The sequence below is a fragment of the Taurulus bubalis genome, assembly GCF_910589615.1.
Source record: "Taurulus bubalis genome assembly, chromosome: 15".
NCBI classification, from domain to species: domain Eukaryota; kingdom Metazoa; phylum Chordata; class Actinopteri; order Perciformes; family Cottidae; genus Taurulus; species Taurulus bubalis.
This window is the reverse complement of record NC_136603.1, coordinates 23737599-23756834: the sequence shown is the minus strand read 5'-3', so window position 1 is coordinate 23756834 and position 19236 is coordinate 23737599.

Below are 19236 nucleotides of genomic sequence, written 5' to 3'. Positions count from 1 at the left end.
GTACAACTTGAATGACTGGTATTCTATGATGCATTAAATGCAGGAAATCATAGAATCTAAGTGTTCGACAACAAAATGCACTTTTGGACTCTGGTGAGGCTGAAACGTCTTTTCGGAACAAAAAGTTAGAAATGCAACAAAAAGCAGTAAAACGTGATGAGAGCATCAGGTACTCTTAAATTACAATGAAACATGAATGTCTGGTATTCTATGATGCATTAAATGCAGGAAATCATAGAATCTAAGTGTTCGACAACAAAATGCACTTTTGGACTCTGTTGAGGCTGAAACGTCTTTTCGGAGCATAAAAGTTAGAAATGCAACAAAAAGCAGTAAAACACAATGAGAGCATCAGGTACGCTGACACTATAGTACAACTTGAATGTCTGGTATTATATGATGCATTAAATGCAGGAAATCATAGAATCTAAGTGTTCGACAACAAAATGCACTTTTGGACTGTGTGAGGCTGAAACGTCTTTTCGGAGCATAAAAGTTAGAAATGCAACAAAAAGCAGTAAAACGTGATGAGAGCATCAGGAACTCTTACACTATAATACAACTTGAATGTTTGGTATTCTATGATGCATTAAATGCAGGAAATCATCGAATCTAAGTGTTCGACAACAAAATGCACTTTTGGACTCTGTTGAGGCTGAAACGTCTTTTCGGAGCATAAAAGTTAGAAATGCAACAAAAAGCAGTAAAACACAATGAGAGCATCAGGTACTATGACACTATAGTACAACTTGAATGTATGGTATTCTATGATGCATTAAATGCAGGAAATCATAGAATCTAAGTGTTCGGCAACAAAATGCACTTTTGGACTCTGTTGAGGCTGAAACGTCTTTTCGGAGGATAAAAGTTGGAAATTCAACAAAAAGCAGTAAAACGTGATGAGAGCATCAGGTACTCTTAAATTACAATGAAACATGAATGTCTGGTATTCTATGATGCATTAAATGCAGGAAATCATCGAATCTAAGTGTTTGACAACAAAATGCACTTTTGGACTCTGTTGAGGCTGAAACGTCTTTTCGGAGCATAAAAGTTAAAATTGCAACAAAAAGCAGTAAAACACAATGAGAGCATCAGGTACTCTGACACTATAGTACAACTTGAATGTATGGTATTCTATGATGCATTAAATGCAGGAAAAAATCGAATCTAAGTGTTCGGCAACAAAATGCACTTTTGGACTCTGTTGAGGCTGACACGTCTTTTGGGGGCATAAAAGTTGGAAATTTAACTTAATGCATTAAAACGTGATGAGAGCATCAGGTACTCTTACACTATAGTACAACTTGAATGTCTGGTATTCTATGATGCATTAAATGCAGGAAATCATAGAATCTAAGTGTTCGACAACAAAATGCACTTTTGGACTCTGTTGAGGCTGAAACGTCTTTTCGGAGGATAAAAGTTGGAAATTCAACAAAAAGCAGTAAAACGTGATGAGAGCATCAGGTACTCTTAAATTACAATGAAACATGAATGTCTGGTATTCTATGATGCATTAAATGCAGGAAATCATAGAATCTAAGTGTTCGACAACAAAATGCACTTTTGGACTCTGTTGAGGCTGAAACGTCTTTTCGGAGCATAAAAGTTAGAAATGCAACAAAAAGCAGTAAAACACAATGAGAGCATCAGGTACTCTGACACTATAGTACAACTTGAATGTCTGGTATTCTATGATGCATTAAATGCAGGAAATCATCGAATCTAAGTGTTCGACAACAAAATGCACTTTTGGACTCTGTTGAGGCTGAAACGTCTTTTCGGAGCATAAAAGTTAGAAATGCAACAAAAAGCAGTAAAACGTGATGAGAGCATCAGATACTCTTACACTATAGTACAACTTGAATGTCTGGTATTCTATGATGCATTAAATGCAGGAAATCATAGAATCTAAGTGTTCGGCAACAAAATGCACTTTTGGACTCTGTTGAGGCTGAAACGTCTTTTCGGAGGATAAAAGTTGGAAATTCAACAAAAAGCAGTAAAACGTGATGAGAGCATCAGGTACTCTTAAATTACAATGAAACATGAATGTCTGGTATTCTATGATGCATTAAATGCAGGAAATCATAGAATCTAAGTGTTCGACAACAAAATGCACTTTTGGACTCTGTTGAGGCTGAAACGTCTTTTCGGAGCATAAAAGTTAGAAATGCAACAAAAAGCAGTAAAACACAATGAGAGCATCAGGTACTCTGACACTATAGTACAACTTGAATGTCTGGTATTCTATGATGCATTAAATGCAGGAAATCATCGAATCTAAGTGTTCGACAACAAAATGCACTTTTGGACTCTGTTGAGGCTGAAACGTCTTTTCGGAGCATAAAAGTTAGAAATGCAACAAAAAGCAGTAAAACACAATGAGAGCATCAGGTACTCTGACACTATAGTACAACTTGAATGTATGGTATTCTATGATGCATTAAATGCAGGAAATCATCGAATCTAAGTGTTTGACAACAAAATGCACTTTTGGACTCTGTTGAGGCTGAAACGTCTTTTCGGAGCATAAAAGTTAGAAATGCAACAAAAAGCAGTAAAACGTGATGAGAGCATCAGATACTCTTACACTATAGTACAACTTGAATGTCTGGTATTCTATGATGCATTAAATGCAGGAAATCATAGAATCTAAGTGTTCGGCAACAAAATGCACTTTTGGACTCTGTTGAGGCTGAAACGTCTTTTCGGAGGATAAAAGTTGGAAATTCAACAAAAAGCAGTAAAACGTGATGAGAGCATCAGGTACTCTTAAATTACAATGAAACATGAATGTCTGGTATTCTATGATGCATTAAATGCAGGAAATCATAGAATCTAAGTGTTCGACAACAAAATGCACTTTTGGACTGTGTTGAGGCTGAAACGTCTTTTCGGAGCATAAAAGTTAGAAATGCAACAAAAAGCAGTAAAACACAATGAGAGCATCAGGTACTCTGACACTATAGTACAACTTGAATGTCTGGTATTCTATGATGCATTAAATGCAGGAAATCATCGAATCTAAGTGTTCGACAACAAAATGCACTTTTGGACTCTGTTGAGGCTGAAACGTCTTTTCGGAGCATAAAAGTTAGAAATGCAACAAAAAGCAGTAAAACACAATGAGAGCATCAGGTACTCTGACACTATAGTACAACTTGAATGTATGGTATTCTATGATGCATTAAATGCAGGAAATCATCGAATCTAAGTGTTTGACAACAAAATGCACTTTTGGACTCTGTTGAGGCTGAAACGTCTTTTCGGAGCATAAAAGTTAGAAATGCAACAAAAAGCAGTAAAACGTGATGAGAGCATCAGATACTCTTACACTATAGTACAACTTGAATGTCTGGTATTCTATGATGCATTAAATGCAGGAAATCATAGAATCTAAGTGTTCGGCAACAAAATGCACTTTTGGACTCTGTTGAGGCTGAAACGTCGTTTCGGGGCATAAAAGTTGGAAACGCAACTTAATGCAGTTAAACGTGATGAGAGCATCAGGTACTCTTATAATATAATGAAACATGAATGCCTGGTATTCTATGATGCATTAAATGCAGGAAATCATCGAATCTAAGTGTTCGACAACAAAATGCACTTTTGGACTCTGTTGAGGCTGAAACGTCGTTTCGGGGCATAAAAGTTGGAAACGCAACTTAATGCAGTTAAACGTGATGAGAGCATCAGGTACTCTTATAATATAATAAAACATGAATGCCTGGTATTATATGATGCATTAAATGCAGGAAATCATAGAATCTAAGTGTTCGACAACAAAATGCACTTTTGGACTCTGTTGAGGCTGAAACGTCTTTTCGGAGGATAAAAGTTGGAAATTCAACAAAAAGCAGTAAAACGTGATGAGAGCATCAGGTACTCTTAAATTACAATGAAACATGAATGTCTGGTATTCTATGATGCATTAAATGCAGGAAATCATAGAATCTAAGTGTTCGACAACAAAATGCACTTTTGGACTCTGTTGAGGCTGAAACGTCTTTTCGGAGGATAAAAGTTGGAAATTCAACAAAAAGCAGTAAAACGTGATGAGAGCATCAGGTACTCTTAAATTACAATGAAACATGAATGTCTGGTATTCTATGATGCATTAAATGCAGGAAATCATCGAATCTAAGTGTTTGACAACAAAATGCACTTTTGGACTCTGTTGAGGCTGAAACGTCTTTTCGGGGCATAAAAGTTGGAAATTTAACTTAATGCAGTAAAACGTGATGAGAGCATCAGGTACTCTTACACTATAGTACAACTTGAATGACTGGTATTCTATGATGCATTAAATGCAGGAAATCATAGAATCTAAGTGTTCGACAACAAAATGCACTTTTGGACTCTGGTGAGGCTGAAACGTCTTTTCGGAACAAAAAGTTAGAAATGCAACAAAAAGCAGTAAAACGTGATGAGAGCATCAGGTACTCTTAAATTACAATGAAACATGAATGTCTGGTATTCTATGATGCATTAAATGCAGGAAATCATAGAATCTAAGTGTTCGACAACAAAATGCACTTTTGGACTCTGTTGAGGCTGAAACGTCTTTTCGGAGCATAAAAGTTAGAAATGCAACAAAAAGCAGTAAAACACAATGAGAGCATCAGGTACGCTGACACTATAGTACAACTTGAATGTCTGGTATTATATGATGCATTAAATGCAGGAAATCATAGAATCTAAGTGTTCGACAACAAAATGCACTTTTGGACTGTGTGAGGCTGAAACGTCTTTTCGGAGCATAAAAGTTAGAAATGCAACAAAAAGCAGTAAAACGTGATGAGAGCATCAGGAACTCTTACACTATAATACAACTTGAATGTTTGGTATTCTATGATGCATTAAATGCAGGAAATCATCGAATCTAAGTGTTCGACAACAAAATGCACTTTTGGACTCTGTTGAGGCTGAAACGTCTTTTCGGAGCATAAAAGTTAGAAATGCAACAAAAAGCAGTAAAACACAATGAGAGCATCAGGTACTATGACACTATAGTACAACTTGAATGTATGGTATTCTATGATGCATTAAATGCAGGAAATCATAGAATCTAAGTGTTCGGCAACAAAATGCACTTTTGGACTCTGTTGAGGCTGAAACGTCTTTTCGGAGGATAAAAGTTGGAAATTCAACAAAAAGCAGTAAAACGTGATGAGAGCATCAGGTACTCTTAAATTACAATGAAACATGAATGTCTGGTATTCTATGATGCATTAAATGCAGGAAATCATAGAATCTAAGTGTTCGACAACAAAATGCACTTTTGGACTCTGTTGAGGCTGAAACGTCTTTTCGGAGCATAAAAGTTAAAATTGCAACAAAAAGCAGTAAGACACAATGAGAGCATCAGGTACTCTGACACTATAGTACAACTTGAATGTATGGTATTCTATGATGCATTAAATGCAGGAAATCATCGAATCTAAGTGTTTGACAACAAAATGCACTTTTGGACTCTGTTGAGGCTGAAACGTCTTTTCGGAGCATAACAGTTAAAATTGCAACAAAAAGCAGTAAAACACAATGAGAGCATCAGGTACTCTGACACTATAGTACAACTTGAATGTATGGTATTCTATGATGCATTAAATGCAGGAAAAAATCGAATCTAAGTGTTCGGCAACAAAATGCACTTTTGGACTCTGTTGAGGCTGACACGTCTTTTGGGGGCATAAAAGTTGGAAATTTAACTTAATGCATTAAAACGTGATGAGAGCATCAGGTACTCTTACACTATAGTACAACTTGAATGTCTGGTATTCTATGATGCATTAAATGCAGGAAATCATAGAATCTAAGTGTTCGACAACAAAATGCACTTTTGGACTCTGTTGAGGCTGAAACGTCTTTTCGGAGGATAAAAGTTGGAAATTCAACAAAAAGCAGTAAAACGTGATGAGAGCATCAGGTACTCTTAAATTACAATGAAGCATGAATGTCTGGTATTCTATGATGCATTAAATGCAGGAAATCATCGAATCTAAGTGTTCGACAACAAAATGCACTTTTGGACTCTGTTGAGGCTGAAACGTCTTTTCGGAGCATAAAAGTTAGAAATGCAACAAAAAGCAGTAAAACACAATGAGAGCATCAGGTACTCTGACACTATAGTACAACTTGAATGTATGGTATTCTATGATGCATTAAATGCAGGAAATCATCGAATCTAAGTGTTTGACAACAAAATGCACTTTTGGACTCTGTTGAGGCTGAAACGTCTTTTCGGAGCATAAAAGTTAGAAATGCAACAAAAAGCAGTAAAACGTGATGAGAGCATCAGATACTCTTACACTATAGTACAACTTGAATGTATGGTATTCTATGATGCATTAAATGCAGGAAATCATAGAATCTAAGTGTTCGGCAACAAAATGCACTTTTGGACTCTGTTGAGGCTGAAACGTCTTTTCGGAGGATAAAAGTTGGAAATTCAACAAAAAGCAGTAAAACGTGATGAGAGCATCAGGTACTCTTAAATTACAATGAAACATGAATGTCTGGTATTCTATGATGCATTAAATGCAGGAAATCATAGAATCTAAGTGTTCGACAACAAAATGCACTTTTGGACTCTGTTGAGGCTGAAACGTCTTTTCGGAGGATAAAAGTTGGAAATTCAACAAAAAGCAGTAAAACGTGATGAGAACATCAGGTACTCTTAAATTACAATGAAACATGAATGTCTGGTATTCTATGATGCATTAAATGCAGGAAATCATAGAATCTAAGTGTTCGACAACAAAATGCACTTTTGGACTCTGTTGAGGCTGAAACGTCTTTTCGGAGCATAAAAGTTAGAAATGCAACAAAAAGCAGTAAAACACAATGAGAGCATCAGGTACTCTGACACTATAGTACAACTTGAATGTATGGTATTCTATGATGCATTAAATGCAGGAAATCATCGAATCTAAGTGTTCGGCAACAAAATGCACTTTTGGACTCTGTTGAGGCTGACACGTCTTTTGGGGGCATAAAAGTTGGAAATTTAACTTAATGCATTAAAACGTGATGAGAGCATCAGGTACTCTTACACTATAGTACAACTTGAATGTCTGGTATTCTATGATGCATTAAATGCAGGAAATCATAGAATCTAAGTGTTCGACAACAAAATGCACTTTTGGACTCTGTTGAGGCTGAAACGTCTTTTCGGAGGATAAAAGTTGGAAATTCAACAAAAAGCAGTAAAACGTGATGAGAGCATCAGGTACTCCTAAATTACAATGAAACATGAATGTCTGGTATTCTATGATGCATTAAATGCAGGAAATCATCGAATCTAAGTGTTCGACAACAAAATGCACTTTTGGACTCTGTTGAGGCTGACACGTCTTTTGGGGGCATAAAAGTTGGAAATTTAACTTAATGCATTAAAACGTGATGAGAGCATCAGGTACTCTTACACTATAGTACAACTTGAATGTCTGGTATTCTATGATGCATTAAATGCAGGAAATCATAGAATCTAAGTGTTCGACAACAAAATGCACTTTTGGACTCTGTTGAGGCTGAAACGTCTTTTCGGAGGATAAAAGTTGGAAATTCAACAAAAAGCAGTAAAACGTGATGAGAGCATCAGGTACTCCTAAATTACAATGAAACATGAATGTCTGGTATTCTATGATGCATTAAATGCAGGAAATCATCGAATCTAAGTGTTCGACAACAAAATGCACTTTTGGACTCTGTTGAGGCTGAAACGTCTTTTCGGAGCATAAAAGTTAGAAATGCAACAAAAAGCAGTAAAACACAATGAGAGCATCAGGTACTCTGACACTATAGTACAACTTGAATGTCTGGTATTCTATGATGCATTAAATGCAGGAAATCATCGAATCTAAGTGTTCGACAACAAAATGCACTTTTGGACTCTGTTGAGGCTGAAACGTCTTTTCGGAGCATAAAAGTTAGAAATGCAACAAAAAGCAGTAAAACACAATGAGAGCATCAGGTACTCTGACACTATAGTACAACTTGAATGTATGGTATTCTATGATGCATTAAATGCAGGAAATCATCGAATCTAAGTGTTTGACAACAAAATGCACTTTTGGACTCTGTTGAGGCTGAAACGTCTTTTCGGAGCATAAAAGTTAGAAATGCAACAAAAAGCAGTAAAACGTGATGAGAGCATCAGATACTCTTACACTATGGTACAACTTGAATGTCTGGTATTCTATGATGCATTAAATGCAGGAAATCATAGAATCTAAGTGTTCGGCAACAAAATGCACTTTTGGACTCTGTTGAGGCTGAAACGTCTTTTCGGAGGATAAAAGTTGGAAATTCAACAAAAAGCAGTAAAACGTGATGAGAGCATCAGGTACTCTTAAATTACAATGAAACATGAATGTCTGGTATTCTATGATGCATTAAATGCAGGAAATCATAGAATCTAAGTGTTCGACAACAAAATGCACTTTTGGACTCTGTTGAGGCTGAAACGTCTTTTCGGAGGATAAAAGTTGGAAATTCAACAAAAAGCAGTAAAACGTGATGAGAGCATCAGGTACTCTTAAATTACAATGAAACATGAATGTCTGGTATTCTATGATGCATTAAATGCAGGAAATCATAGAATCTAAGTGTTCGACAACAAAATGCACTTTTGGACTCTGTTGAGGCTGAAACGTCTTTTCGGAGCATAAAAGTTAGAAATGCAACAAAAAGCAGTAAAACACAATGAGAGCATCAGGTACTCTGACACTATAGTACAACTTGAATGTCTGGTATTCTATGATGCATTAAATGCAGGAAATCATCGAATCTAAGTGTTCGACAACAAAATGCACTTTTGGACTCTGTTGAGGCTGAAACGTCTTTTCGGAGCATAAAAGTTAGAAATGCAACAAAAAGCAGTAAAACGTGATGAGAGCATCAGATACTCTTACACTATAGTACAACTTGAATGTCTGGTATTCTATGATGCATTAAATGCAGGAAATCATAGAATCTAAGTGTTCGGCAACAAAATGCACTTTTGGACTCTGTTGAGGCTGAAACGTCTTTTCGGAGGATAAAAGTTGGAAATTCAACAAAAAGCAGTAAAACGTGATGAGAGCATCAGGTACTCTTAAATTACAATGAAACATGAATGTCTGGTATTCTATGATGCATTAAATGCAGGAAATCATCGAATCTAAGTGTTCGACAACAAAATGCACTTTTGGACTCTGTTGAGGCTGAAACGTCTTTTCGGAGCATAAAAGTTAGAAATGCAACAAAAAGCAGTAAAACACAATGAGAGCATCAGGTACTCTGACACTATAGTACAACTTGAATGTCTGGTATTCTATGATGCATTAAATGCAGGAAATCATCGAATCTAAGTGTTCGACAACAAAATGCACTTTTGGACTCTGTTGAGGCTGAAACGTCTTTTCGGAGCATAAAAGTTAGAAATGCAACAAAAAGCAGTAAAACACAATGAGAGCATCAGGTACTCTGACAGTATAGTACAACTTGAATGTCTGGTATTCTATGATGCATTAAATGCAGGAAATCATAGAATCTAAGTGTTCGACGACAAAATGCACTTTTGGACTCTGTTGAGGCTGAAACGTCGTTTCGGGGCATAAAAGTTGGAAACGCAACTTAATGCAGTTAAACGTGATGAGAGCATCAGGTACTCTTATAATATAATGAAACATGAATGCCTGGTATTCTATGATGCATTAAATGCAGGAAATCATCGAATCTAAGTGTTCGACAACAAAATGCACTTTTGGACTCTGTTGAGGCTGAAACGTCGTTTCGGGGCATAAAAGTTGGAAACGCAACTTAATGCAGTTAAACGTGATGAGAGCATCAGGTACTCTTATAATATAATGAAACATGAATGCCTGGTATTATATGATGCATTAAATGCAGGAAATCATAGAATCTAAGTGTTCGACGACAAAATGCACTTTTGGACTCTGTTGAGGCTGAAACGTCTTTTCGGAGCATAAAAGTTAGAAATGCAACAAAAAGCAGCAAAACACAATGAGAGCATCAGGTACTCTGACACTATAGTACAACTTGAATGTATGGTATTCTATGATGCATTAAATGCAGGAAATCATCGAATCTAAGTGTTTGACAACAAAATGCACTTTTGGACTCTGTTGAGGCTGAAACGTCTTTTCGGAGGTTAAAAGTTGGAAATTCAACAAAAAGCAGTAAAACGTGATGAGAGCATCAGGTACTCTTATAATATAATGAAACATGAATGCCTGGTATTATATGATGCATTAAATGCAGGAAATCATAGAATCTAAGTGTTCGACAACAAAATGCACTTTTGGACTCTGTTGAGGCTGAAACGTCTTTTCGGAGGATAAAAGTTGGAAATTCAACAAAAAGCAGTAAAACGTGATGAGAGCATCAGGTACTCTTAAATTACAATGAAACATGAATGTCTGGTATTCTATGATGCATTAAATGCAGGAAATCATAGAATCTAAGTGTTCGACAACAAAATGCACTTTTGGACTCTGTTGAGGCTGAAACGTCTTTTCGGAGGATAAAAGTTGGAAATTCAACAAAAAGCAGTAAAACGTGATGAGAGCATCAGGTACTCTTAAATTACAATGAAACATGAATGTCTGGTATTCTATGATGCATTAAATGCAGGAAATCATAGAATCTAAGTGTTCGACAACAAAATGCACTTTTGGACTCTGTTGAGGCTGAAACGTCTTTTCGGAGCATAAAAGTTAGAAATGCAACAAAAAGCAGTAAAACACAATGAGAGCATCAGGTACTCTGACACTATAGTACAACTTGAATGTCTGGTATTCTATGATGCATTAAATGCAGGAAATCATCGAATCTAAGTGTTCGACAACAAAATGCACTTTTGGACTCTGTTGAGGCTGAAACGTCTTTTCGGAGCATAAAAGTTAGAAATGCAACAAAAAGCAGTAAAACACAATGAGAGCATCAGGTACTCTGACACTATAGTACAACTTGAATGTATGGTATTCTATGATGCATTAAATGCAGGAAATCATCGAATCTAAGTGTTTGACAACAAAATGCACTTTTGGACTCTGTTGAGGCTGAAACGTCTTTTCGGAGCATAAAAGTTAGAAATGCAACAAAAAGCAGTAAAACGTGATGAGAGCATCAGATACTCTTACACTATAGTACAACTTGAATGTCTGGTATTCTATGATGCATTAAATGCAGGAAATCATAGAATCTAAGTGTTCGGCAACAAAATGCACTTTTGGACTCTGTTGAGGCTGAAACGTCTTTTCGGAGGATAAAAGTTGGAAATTCAACAAAAAGCAGTAAAACGTGATGAGAGCATCAGGTACTCTTAAATTACAATGAAACATGAATGTCTGGTATTCTATGATGCATTAAATGCAGGAAATCATAGAATCTAAGTGTTCGACGACAAAATGCACTTTTGGACTCTGTTGAGGCTGAAACGTCGTTTCGGGGCATAAAAGTTGGAAACGCAACTTAATGCAGTTAAACGTGATGAGAGCATCAGGTACTCTTATAATATAATGAAACATGAATGCCTGGTATTCTATGATGCATTAAATGCAGGAAATCATCGAATCTAAGTGTTCGACAACAAAATGCACTTTTGGACTCTGTTGAGGCTGAAACGTCGTTTCGGGGCATAAAAGTTGGAAACGCAACTTAATGCAGTTAAACGTGATGAGAGCATCAGGTACTCTTATAATATAATGAAACATGAATGCCTGGTATTATATGATGCATTAAATGCAGGAAATCATAGAATCTAAGTGTTCGACGACAAAATGCACTTTTGGACTCTGTTGAGGCTGAAACGTCTTTTCGGAGCATAAAAGTTAGAAATGCAACAAAAAGCAGCAAAACACAATGAGAGCATCAGGTACTCTGACACTATAGTACAACTTGAATGTATGGTATTCTATGATGCATTAAATGCAGGAAATCATCGAATCTAAGTGTTTGACAACAAAATGCACTTTTGGACTCTGTTGAGGCTGAAACGTCTTTTCGGAGGTTAAAAGTTGGAAATTCAACAAAAAGCAGTAAAACGTGATGAGAGCATCAGGAACTCTTACACTATAATACAACTTGAATGTTTGGTATTCTATGATGCATTAAATGCAGGAAATCATCGAATCTAAGTGTTCGACAACAAAATGCACTTTTGGACTCTGTTGAGGCTGAAACGTCTTTTCGGAGCATAAAAGTTAGAAATGCAACAAAAAGCAGTAAAACACAATGAGAGCATCAGGTACTCTGACATTATAGTACAACTTGAATGTATGGTATTCTATGATGCATTAAATGCAGGAAATCATCGAATCTAAGTGTTTGACAACAAAATGCACTTTTGGACTCTGTTGAGGCTGAAACGTCTTTTCGGAGCATAAAAGTTAGAAATGCAACAAAAAGCAGTAAAACGTGATGAGAGCATCAGGAACTCTTACACTATAGTACAACTTGAATGTCTGGTATTCTATGATGCATTAAATGCAGGAAATCATAGAATCTAAGTGTTCGACAACAAAATGCACTTTTGGACTCTGTTGAGGCTGAAACGTCTTTTCGGAGGTTAAAAGTTGGAAATTCAACAAAAAGCAGTAAAACGTGATGAGAGCATCAGGAACTCTTACACTATAATACAACTTGAATGTTTGGTATTCTATGATGCATTAAATGCAGGAAATCATCGAATCTAAGTGTTCGACAACAAAATGCACTTTTGGACTCTGTTGAGGCTGAAACGTCGTTTCGGGGCATAAAAGTTGGAAACGCAACTTAATGCAGTTAAACGTGATGAGAGCATCAGGTACTCTTATAATATAATGAAACATGAATGCCTGGTATTATATGATGCATTGAATGCAGGAAATCATAGAATCTAAGTGTTCGACGACAAAATGCACTTTTGGACTCTGTTGAGGCTGAAACGTCTTTTCGGAGCATAAAAGTTAGAAATGCAACAAAAAGCAGCAAAACACAATGAGAGCATCAGGTACTCTGACACTATAGTACAACTTGAATGTATGGTATTCTATGATGCATTAAATGCAGGAAATCATCGAATCTAAGTGTTTGACAACAAAATGCACTTTTGGACTCTGTTGAGGCTGAAACGTCTTTTCGGAGGTTAAAAGTTGGAAATTCAACAAAAAGCAGTAAAACGTGATGAGAGCATCAGGAACTCTTACACTATAATACAACTTGAATGTATGGTATTCTATGATGCATTAAATGCAGGAAATCATCGAATCTAAGTGTTCGACAACAAAATGCACTTTTGGACTCTGTTGAGGCTGAAACGTCTTTTCGGAGCATAAAAGTTAGAAATGCAACAAAAAGCAGTAAAACACAATGAGAGCATCAGGTACTCTGACATTATAGTACAACTTGAATGTATGGTATTCTATGATGCATTAAATGCAGGAAATCATCGAATCTAAGTGTTTGACAACAAAATGCACTTTTGGACTCTGTTGAGGCTGAAACGTCTTTTCGGAGCATAAAAGTTAGAAATGCAACAAAAAGCAGTAAAACGTGATGAGAGCATCAGGAACTCTTACACTATAGTACAACTTGAATGTCTGGTATTCTATGATGCATTAAATGCAGGAAATCATAGAATCTAAGTGTTCGACAACAAAATGCACTTTTGGACTCTGTTGAGGCTGAAACGTCTTTTCGGAGGTTAAAAGTTGGAAATTCAACAAAAAGCAGTAAAACGTGATGAGAGCATCAGGAACTCTTACACTATAATACAACTTGAATGTTTGGTATTCTATGATGCATTAAATGCAGGAAATCATCGAATCTAAGTGTTCGACAACAAAATGCACTTTTGGACTCTGTTGAGGCTGAAACGTCGTTTCGGGGCATAAAAGTTGGAAACGCAACTTAATGCAGTTAAACGTGATGAGAGCATCAGGTACTCTTATAATATAATGAAACATGAATGCCTGGTATTATATGATGCATTAAATGCAGGAAATCATAGAATCTAAGTGTTCGACAACAAAATGCACTTTTGGACTCTGTTGAGGCTGAAACGTCTTTTCGGAGGTTAAAAGTTGGAAATTCAACAAAAAGCAGTAAAACGTGATGAGAGCATCAGGAACTCTTACACTATAATACAACTTGAATGTTTGGTATTCTATGATGCATTAAATGCAGGAAATCATCGAATCTAAGTGTTCGACAACAAAATGCACTTTTGGACTCTGTTGAGGCTGAAGCGTCTTTTCGGAGCATAAAAGTTAGAAATGCAACAAAAAGCAGTAAAACGTGATGAGAGCATCAGATACTCTTACACTATAGTACAACTTGAATGTCTGGTATTCTATGATGCATTAAATGCAGGAAATCATAGAATCTAAGTGTTCGACAACAAAATGCACTTTTGGACTGTGTTGAAGCTGAAACGTCTTTTCGGAGGTTAAAAGTTGGAAATTCAACAAAAAGCAGTAAAACACAATGAGAGCATCAGGTACTCTGACACTATAGTACAACTTGAATGTATGGTATTCTATGATGCATTAAATGCAGGAAATCATCGAATCTAAGTGTTTGACAACAAAATGCACTTTTGGACTCTGTTGAGGCTGAAACGTCTTTTCGGGGCATAAAAGTTGGAAATTTAACTTAATGCAGTAAAACGTGATGAGGGCATCAGGTACTCTTAAAATACAATGAAACATGAATGTCTGGTATTCTATGACGCATTAAATGCAGGAAATCATAGAATCTAAGTGTTCGACAACAAAATGCACTTTTGGACTCTGTTGAGGCTGAAACGTCGTTTCGGGGTATAAAAGTTGGAAACGCAACTTAATGCAGTTAAACGTGATGAGAGCATCAGGTACTCTTATAATATAATGAAACATGAATGCCTGGTATTATATGATGCATTAAATGCAGGAAATCATAGAATCTAAGTGTTCGACAACAAAATGCACTTTTGGACTCTGTTGAGGCTGAAACGTCTTTTCGGAGGTTAAAAGTTGGAAATTCAACAAAAAGCAGTAAAACGTGATGAGAGCATCAGGAACTCTTACACTATAATACAACTTGAATGTTTGGTATTCTATGATGCATTAAATGCAGGAAATCATCGAATCTAAGTGTTCGACAAAAAAATGCACTTTTGGACTCTGTTGAGGCTGAAACGTCTTTTCGGAGCATAAAAGTTAGAAATGCAACAAAAAGCAGTAAAACGTGATGAGAGCATCAGGGACTCTTACACTATAGTACAACTTGAATGTCTGGTATTCTATGATGCATTAAATGCAGGAAATCATAGAATCTAAGTGTTCGACAACAAAATGCACTTTTGGACTCTGTTGAGGCTGAAACGTCGTTTCGGGGTATAAAAGTTGGAAACGCAACTTAATGCAGTTAAACGTGATGAGAGCATCAGGTACTCTTATAATATAATGAAACATGAATGCCTGGTATTATATGATGCATTAAATGCAGGAAATCATAGAATCTAAGTGTTCGACAACAAAATGCACTTTTGGACTGTGTTGAGGCTGAAACGTCTTTTCGGAGCATAAAAGTTAGAAATGCAACAAAAAGCAGTAAAACGTGATGAGAGCATCAGGAACTCTTACACTATAGTACAACTTGAATGTCTGGTATTCTATGATGCATTAAATGCAGGAAATCATAGAATCTAAGTGTTCGACAACAAAATGCACTTTTGGACTCTGTTGAGGCTGAAACGTCGTTTCGGGGCATAAAAGTTGGAAACGCAACTTAATGCAGTTAAACGTGATGAGAGCATCAGGTACTCTTATAATATAATGAAACATGAATGCCTGGTATTCTATGATGCATTAAATGCAGGAAATCATCGAATCTAAGTGTTCGACAACAAAATGCACTTTTGGACTCTGTTGAGGCTGAAACGTCTTTTCGGAGCATAAAAGTTAGAAATGCAACAAAAAGCAGTAAAACGTGATGAGAGCATCAGATACTCTTACACTATAGTACAACTTGAATGTCTGGTATTCTATGATGCATTAAATGCAGGAAATCATAGAATCTAAGTGTTCGACAACAAAATGCACTTTTGGACTGTGTTGAGGCTGAAACGTCTTTTCGGAGGTTTAAAGTTGGAAATTCAACAAAAAGCAGTAAAACACAATGAGAGCATCAGGTACTCTGACACTATAGTACAACTTGAATGTATGGTATTCTATGATGCATTAAATGCAGGAAATCATCGAATCTAAGTGTTCGACAACAAAATGCACTTTTGGACTCTGTTGAGGCTGAAACGTCTTTTCGGAGCATAAAAGTTAGAAATGCAACAAAAAGCAGTAAAACGTGATGAGAGCATCAGGAACTCTTACACTATAATACAACTTGAATATATGGTATTCTATGATGCATTAAATGCAGGAAATCATCGAATCTAAGTGTTTGACAACAAAATGCACTTTTGGACTCTGTTGAGGCTGAAACGTCTTTTCGGAGCATAAAAGTTAGAAATGCAACAAAAAGCAGTAAAACGTGATGAGAGCATCAGGAACTCTTACACTATAGTACAACTTGAATGTCTGGTATTCTATGATGCATTAAATGCAGAAAATCATAGAATCTAAGTGTTCGACGACAAAATGCACTTTTGGACTCTGTTGAGGCTGAAACGTCTTTTCGGAGGTTAAAAGTTGGAAATTCAACAAAAAGCAGTAAAACGTGATGAGAGCATCAGGAACTCTTACACTATAATACAACTTGAATGTTTGGTATTCTATGATGCATTAAATGCAGGAAATCATCGAATCTAAGTGTTCGACAACAAAATGCACTTTTGGACTCTGTTGAGGCTGAAACGTCGTTTCGGGGCATAAAAGTTGGAAACGCAACAAAAAGCAGTAAAACGTGATGAGAGCATCAGATACTCTTACACTATAGTACAACTTGAATGTCTGGTATTCTATGATGCATTAAATGCACGAAATCATAGAATCTAAGTGTTCGACAACAAAATGCACTTTTGGACTCTGTTGAGGCTGAAACGTCTTTTCGGAGGTTAAAAGTTGGAAATTCAACAAAAAGCAGTAAAACGTGATGAGAGCATCAGGAACTCTTACACTATAATACAACTTGAATGTTTGGTATTCTATGATGCATTAAATGCAGGAAATCATCGAATCTAAGTGTTCGACAACAAAATGCACTTTTGGACTCTGTTGAGGCTGAAACGTCTTTTCGGAGGTTAAAAGTTGGAAATTCAACAAAAAGCAGTAAAACGTGATGAGAGCATCAGGAACTCTTACACTATAATACAACTTGAATGTTTGGTATTCTATGATGCATTAAATGCAGGAAATCATCGAATCTAAGTGTTCGACAACAAAATGCACTTTTGGACTCTGTTGAGGCTGAAACGTCGTTTCGGGGCATAAAAGTTGGAAACGCAACAAAAAGCAGTAAAACGTGATGAGAGCATCAGATACTCTTACACTATAGTACAACTTGAATGTCTGGTATTCTATGATGCATTAAATGCAGGAAATCATAGAATCTAAGTGTTCGACAACAAAATGCACTTTTGGACTGTGTTGAGGCTGAAACGTCTTTTCGGAGCATAAAAGTTAGAAATGCAACAAAAAGCAGTAAAACGTGATGAGAGCATCAGATGCTCTTACACTATAGTACAACTTGAATGTCTGGTATTCTATGATGCATTAAATGCACGAAATCATAGAATCTAAGTGTTCGACAACAAAATGCACTTTTGGACTCTGTTGAGGCTGAAACGTCTTTTCGGAGGTTAAAAGTTGGAAATTCAACAAAAAGCAGCAAAACGTGATGAGAGCATCAGGAACTCTTACACTATAGTACAACTTGAATGTCTGGTATTCTATGATGCATTAAATGCAGGAAATCATAGAATCTAAGTGTTTGACAACAAAATGCACTTTTGGACTCTGTTGAGGCTGAAACGTCTTTTCGGAGCATAAAAGTTAGAAATTCAACAAAAAGCAGTAAAACGTGATGAGAGCATCAGGAACTCTTACACTATAGTACAACTTGAATGTCTGGTATTCTATGATGCATTAAATGCAGGAAATCATCGAATCTAAGTGTTTGACAACAAAATGCACTTTTGGACTCTGTTGAGGCTGAAACGTCTTTTCGGAGCATAAAAGTTAGAAATGCAACAAAAAGCAGTAAAACGTGATGAGAGCATCAGGAACTCTTACACTATAATACAACTTGAATGTCTGGTATTCTATGATGCATTAAATGCAGAAAATCATAGAATCTAAGTGTTCGACGACAAAATGCACTTTTGGACTCTGTTGAGGCTGAAACGTCTTTTCGGAGGTTAAAAGTTGGAAATTCAACAAAAAGCAGTAAAACGTGATGAGAGCATCAGGAACTCTTATAATATAATACAACTTGAATGTCTGGTATTCTATGATGCATTAAATGCAGGAAATCATAGAATCTAAGTGTTCGACAACAAAATGCACTTTTGGACTGTGTTGAGGCTGAAACGTCTTTTCGGAGCATAAAAGTTAGAAATGCAACAAAAAGCAGTAAAACGTGATGAGAGCATCAGATACTCTTACACTATAGTACAACTTGAATGTCTGGTATTCTATGATGCATTAAATGCACGAAATCATAGAATCTAAGTGTTCGACAACAAAATGCACTTTTGGACTCTGTTGAGGCTGAAACGTCTTTTCGGAGGTTAAAAGTTGGAAATTCAACAAAAAGCAGCAAAACGTGATGAGAGCATCAGGAACTCTTACACTATAGTACAACTTGAATGTCTGGTATTCTATGATGCATTAAATGCAGGAAATCATAGAATCTAAGTGTTTGACAACAAAATGCACTTTTGGACTCTGTTGAGGCTGAAACGTCTTTTCGGAGGTTAAAAGTTGGAAATTCAACAAAAAGCAGTAAAACGTGATGAGAGCATCAGGAACTCTTACACTATAATACAACTTGAATGTTTGGTATTCTATGATGCATTAAATGCAGGAAATCATCGAATCTAAGTGTTCGACAACAAAATGCACTTTTGGACTCTGTTGAGCCTGAAACGTCTTTTCGGGGCATAAAAGTTGGAAATTTAACTTAATGCAGTAAAACGTGATGAGAGCATCAGGTACTCTGACACTATAGTACAACTTGAATGTCTGGTATTCTATGATGCATTAAATGCAGGAAATCATAGAATCTAAGTGTTCGGCAACAAAATGCACT